Source organism: Hyperoodon ampullatus, assembly GCF_949752795.1.
Source record: "Hyperoodon ampullatus genome assembly, chromosome: 9".
NCBI classification, from domain to species: domain Eukaryota; kingdom Metazoa; phylum Chordata; class Mammalia; order Artiodactyla; family Ziphiidae; genus Hyperoodon; species Hyperoodon ampullatus.
Window position 1 is genome coordinate 58,985,966 of NC_136922.1, and position 6,015 is coordinate 58,991,980.

Genomic DNA, 6,015 nt, shown 5'->3' on the forward strand with positions numbered 1-6,015 from the left:
TTAGGATTCAACTTAATATTACTTCCAAATAGAGGCCTTCCTTTCCTTTTAGCATAGCGCTAAGAAAACATCTTATGTACTTAAGAATAGTGGGTGTGATTAAGAAAAAGGGGAAATGGGGTTGGTGGAGGGTGGGTGGGGGTTGGGGGAAGAACCCCTGAATAACCTACCCCTAGAGCAAAGGTAACAAAGAAAACACCCTGATAAAACTTGTGCCTGCGTTTTACAACAGACCACCTGAAAATCCCTGGACTTCATAATACATTGTTTTTTTATGTATCAAATATAAGGTGCAAAGTAAAAAATAGATGTTTTTGAAGCTAGAAGAGCCATCCCAGCCAGATCCAAACTTAGTTATCACGTACATACACAAATCAAAAATGACATGAAACAGGAACAAACGGACTTCCTTTGCTTTCAGAAAAGCCAAGAAGCAAAGAAAATTCTTTTTAGAAGTTCAGAAAAAAAAATTTTTTCATAGTAGCTAATATGCCTTCCTTAGGCATTAAGACACATTTCTGTTCATAACCTTGATATAGCCATATTTTTAGTCTTTATAAAAATCAAGTCTCCCAGTAAAAATGGTATTTTACCACACTAATCTTTAAATTCCATCACTGAAAATGTAATACACACCAATTTCTAACCTCTTGGAACATTCTGCAAAATGGATTTTAGTCACTGGAATGAATAATTGCTCAGAAAAGCAGCACTGCCTCAACTGTGGTACGATTTGGTAGGCAATATTCTTGTTTTCCAGTAAAAAGGAGATCTCATAAGCAGAAACACTGGACTCCTTGTGGTTCCATCGATCGAGAGAACGTTTCTGAGCAGCTTCTAAGCAAACATTTCTTAACAGGTTGATCACAGATCTGGGGTCTTCACTCCTCATAATGACACTGCCAGATACAATCACGTTAGCTTCTGCCTCTGCGCATTTATGGTTGGTGTCAGGACCTACTCCACCATCAACCTCAATGTCCAAAGCCGGTAACTGGGTCCTCAACCAGTGAACCTTTGGCATCATATCTTCCATGAATTTCTGCCCTCCAAACCCAGGCTCCACTGTCATAACCAAGGCCATATCTATCTGATGAGCCCATGGTGCCAAATACTCAACTGTAGTTCCTGGATTGATAGCAAGGCCAACCTTCATTCCATTCTCCCGAATGTCTTTGATCAAAGCCCCCAGGTTCTCAGTAGCCTCGAGATGAAAAGTATATTGATTGGCTCCTGCTACAGCCATTGGTTTTACCCGCTGTTCCGGCCTGGACACCATCATGTGCATGTCACAGAAAGGGTCCTGGCCTAGCTGCTTTCGGAGGCTTTCTACCACAGGGTGACCAAAGGTGATGTAGGGAACAAAATGCCTCCAGGTGCAGATAATCGGCCCCCGAGTCCAGCGTCCGGAGGCACTCGGCCCCTAGACTGGCCAGGTCGCTCTTGAGGATGGACAGGCCAATCTTGCAGCCAGATGCCCCTCTTTCCTATTTAGAGAAGACCCTTCAATATTTCTTTTAGTGTAGATTTAGTATTGCTGAATTCTTTTAGTTTTTGCTTGTCTGAGAAACTCTTTACCTCTCCTTCTATTCTAAATGCTAATCTTGATGGGTAGAATATCCTAGGTTGCAGGTTTTTTGAATATATCATGCCACTCCCTTCTGGCCTGCAAAGTTTCTGCAGAGAAATGAACTGATAGCCTTATGGGGGTTCCCTTGTAACTGACTCTTTGTTTTTCTCTTGCTGTCTTTAGAATCCTCTCTTTAATATTTGCCATTTTAATTATAATATTTCTTGGTCTTTTGAGGTTCATCTTGTTTGGGACTCTCTGTGCTTCCTGTACCTGGATATCTGTTTCCTTCTTTAGGTTTGAGGAGTTTTCAGCCATAATTTCTTCAAATACATTTTTTGATCCCCTTCTCTCTCTCTTCTCCTTCTGGAACCCCTATTATGTATAGGTTGGCATGTTTTATATTATCCCATAGATCTTATATGTTGTTTTCTTTCTTTCTTTTTTTTTATTTGTCTTTCTGTCTGCTGTTCTGATTGGGTGATTTGCATTATCCTATCTTCCAGATCACTTATTCATTCTTCTGTGTCATTTAGTCTGCTATTCATTGCTTCTAGATTGGTTTTTTATCTCAGCAACGGAATTGCCTATTTTTTATTGGTTCATGTTTATAGTTTCTAGTTCCTGTTACAGTGATCTGTGTTTCTATTGATAATCTTTCTTAATTCAGTTAGCATTTTTATTACCACCTTTTTGAACTTGGGGTCTAGTAGACAGATGAGCTCTGTTTCATAATTTGTTCTTTCAGAGGATTTCTCTTGTTCTTTTGATTGGGTGTAGTTCCTCTGCCTTTTCATTTTACTAACTTTCTCTGTCTCTATAAATTTAAGAGAAACAGTTATCTACTGTGGTCTTGAAGGGGTGTTTTTATGTGAGAACATCCCTGTGTAGACTACGTATGTCCCGTGTTTTCATGCAAGGGCTGGTTTCGGTCTGGACACCAGTCACGTCTTTCCTCAGGGTGTGCTGGCTGTTATCCCCTGGACAGGGGGTGTCGTAGGTGTTGTAGTGTCTAGAGCCTGTGCAGGATATGAGATGGGGCTTCCTCTCTTGCCACCCTGGCAGGGGTGGGGTCTGCCCCCCCCAGTTGTTGGATTAGAAGCCCTGAGGGTTGGGTTCAGTAAGGATCCATTGCCCTTGAGTGTGAGCCCTGCCTCAAAGGAGGTGTTGCTGAAGCAAGTGAGGACCTATGCACTGCCTACACAGGCAGCTGCAGTTCCGCTCAGAAGCTGCCCAAGGTCACAACCCTTTCTTTGTTGTGTTTGTCCCAGATCTAGTACAAGGCTCCGGTGTGGAGTAGCCTGTGGCTGGGGGTCGGGGCGTAGTGGCTGCAGGAACTGAGGTGGCTGTGCTGCCCCCTGGGATCTGGGCTGCCTCTGTGGCAAACTTCTCCCAGGATGCATCTGCCCCAGACGTAGCACTAAGCAGTGGTGTGGAGTGGGCGGAGCCAGGGCTCTCTGGCTGGGAGAGAACCCATGCAGACTCCTGAGCACACTGACAATGGCCATCACTGCAGAGGGAGTCTAAATTTTTAACAGGCTCCTGGAGGGACTCTGATATACACTGCAATTTGAGAACTGTTGAATTGTACTTGTTCCAGAAAAACTCCTCACAAGCATCTGTATTTCCCTTCTTGCAAATATAACTCTTTGTCCCATCTGCTCTAAATGGCACACAGTATTCACCGTTAGCTTGTAAAAATACTTCACATACGTCTTGGAAAATCTTTTATTAATCACTTTACTTTCTTTTCTCTGAGCACTTCTCTTTATCTTTGAGCTTTGGAGTGCCAAACTGAGGTCAGTCCTAAATACTTTTTTGACCAACATTAACATCAAAAGGACTTCACTGTAATCCAGCTCATCTAAGCCATTTTCACCATTTATCTTCAGCCCAGTATTACCAAGGAGCTGGTCAGTGGATTGAGAACAGTTTATCACACTGACAAAAATCAGGGTTCACTGAGCCACCAGACATGTTTGGGGGCCACAGTCACTCAACTTCTTCTCCTGCCTGTTCCCTGGGAAAGGTGGACATGAGGAATCCCTAAGTCTTTGGGCAGTGAGGGGGGCCCAGGCACTTGCCCCTGACCTAGAGAAAAGCTTTCGCATCTCATGCCTTTTCCTCTGAAGTTCAGCCTGCCTGGAATGGCCATCCCTGCTTGCCGTGCCCATAAACTCCTATCCACCCTTCAAGTCCCAGCTCAGAAATGTGTAGTGATAATAAAAACAATCATCATAAATCAGGTTTCCCTCTTCTGTTCTATCCTAGCATGCTATAACTTCCCTTTATAGCACTCATCAAATCTGTAATGATATATTTCTGTGAATATTTTATAAGCATATGTGTATCCTGGTTGACCAAAAACTACATGAGAGCAAAGACCATTTGCCTTCTCACACTTGTACTTATAGCCTATTACCATGTCTGGCACATAGTAGGTACTCAGTTAATATTATTGGATGAATGAATTGATAGGTGTACATTTATTGAGTACTTCCACTGTGTCAGGCCCTGGGCTAAGTGCTCCTGATATATGGTTTGTTTTAATCTTCCCAGCAACCTTCTGAGGTAAGTATTATTATTACCTCTGTTGAATACATAGGAAGTTGAGGCTCAATGATGTCTTGAGAATTTTTCAGGGTCACACAGCTAATAAGGAGAACTGGGATTTGATAATAAATTTGTGTACCTCTAGACCTCAGCTCATTTGAAATGGTCATCCCCCTGTTACCTTCTTGGACACCCAAATACTAGTTAGTTGTTTCTTTGCTGTTTTTTTCTCATATCATGTCAGCTATTCCTCTATTACCACACTTACCACGTTACATCATCGCGATTTAAATATTTGTCTCTTTGAGCTCCATGAGTGCATGGACTTTATTCAACCAGCAGGCCAATTCCAACCACCTCGTCCATAGCCAGGTGCAATTACAATGCCAGACAGTAAGTGCCCAATTAACTCAGGATCGGTCTCTCTCAATACCTTATTGTCCCCTCCTGATAAAGAGAACAGATGCCATTAACATAGGTTGACACAGTAACCAAATGAACAAACAGCTCAGAGGCAGACCAACCATATATGGAAACTTGACATATGAGATAGTGGCTATGGGAAAAGGATGGAGCCAGGACACTTGGTTATCCACATAAAAAGGAGTGAAGGTCTTCCCTGGTGGTGCAGTGGTTAAGAATCCGCCTACCAATTCAGGGGACACGGGTTCGAGCCCTGGTCCGAGAAGATCACGCTGCGGAGCAACTAAGCCTGTGCGCCACAACTACTGAGCCTGCGAGCCACAACCACTGAAGCCCACATGCCTAGAGCCCGTGCTCCTCAACAAGAGAAACCACCGCAATAAGAAGCCTGCACACTGCAATGAAGAGTAGCCCCTGCTCACTGCAACTAGAGAAAGCCTGTGCACAGCAACAAAGACCCAATACAGCCAAAAATAAAATAAAGCAATTAAAAAAAAGAGTAAAATTAGATTTCTATCATATACCATACACAAAAATTAATTCTTAATGGATTAAAGACTTCCATATGAAAAACAAAACTTACAAACATGTAAAATGAGTAATTGCAGTGGTAATTAGGGAAATAAAAATTAAGACCGTGATAAAATAATCATTTTAAAAACCACTAAATTTGCCAAAATTATGAGATCTGATAATAGTGTTGGCAAAGATTTGGGTCACTGCTGGTAGGGGTGTGTGTGTGTGTGTGTGTATAATTTTAGAAAAAAGTTTGGCAATATCTAATAAATTGTTATACTATAGCATATGCAGTAAAAAAAAAAAATGATCATGTGCAGTTCCTGTGGAAAACAGCATAACAGTTCCTCAGAACATGGTGTTACCATATGATCCAGCAATTCCACTTGTGGGTATATACCCCACGGAAGTGAAAGCAGGGACTTGAGCAAATATTTGTACAGCCGTGTTCATAGCAGCATTATTCACAAGAGTCAAAGGTGGAAGCAGTCCAAGCATGCATCAATGGATGAACAGATGGACAAAATGCTGTGTGTGTGTGTGTATATATATATATATGTATGTATATATATATATATATATATATATATATATATAATGGAATATTATTATCTCTTTTAAGACCATTGGTTAATTGATGCCAGCTAGTGCTGGACCTCCAGGGTGGTGAAAGTTCTGGAGACTCTGAAAGGGAGGAAAGGCTGAATGAGGTGGGATGCTGGTCTAGAAAATGCTCATGGGCTTTTTGGACAGTCTAGTTTAGAAGCACAGCTACTACTCTTTGCTTGGCTGAAGCACTGTTCTCTTCTCTCCAGGAAGTTCATTCTCTTTGATTAAGTGAGCCACCTCACGAAGGATCCAGATCCACAGAATCAGCCTGAAAAAGGAAAAGCCAAGTTGGAAGACACATGAGACCTAACTTCAGGTATTATAGACATGTCTTATAAAACCTG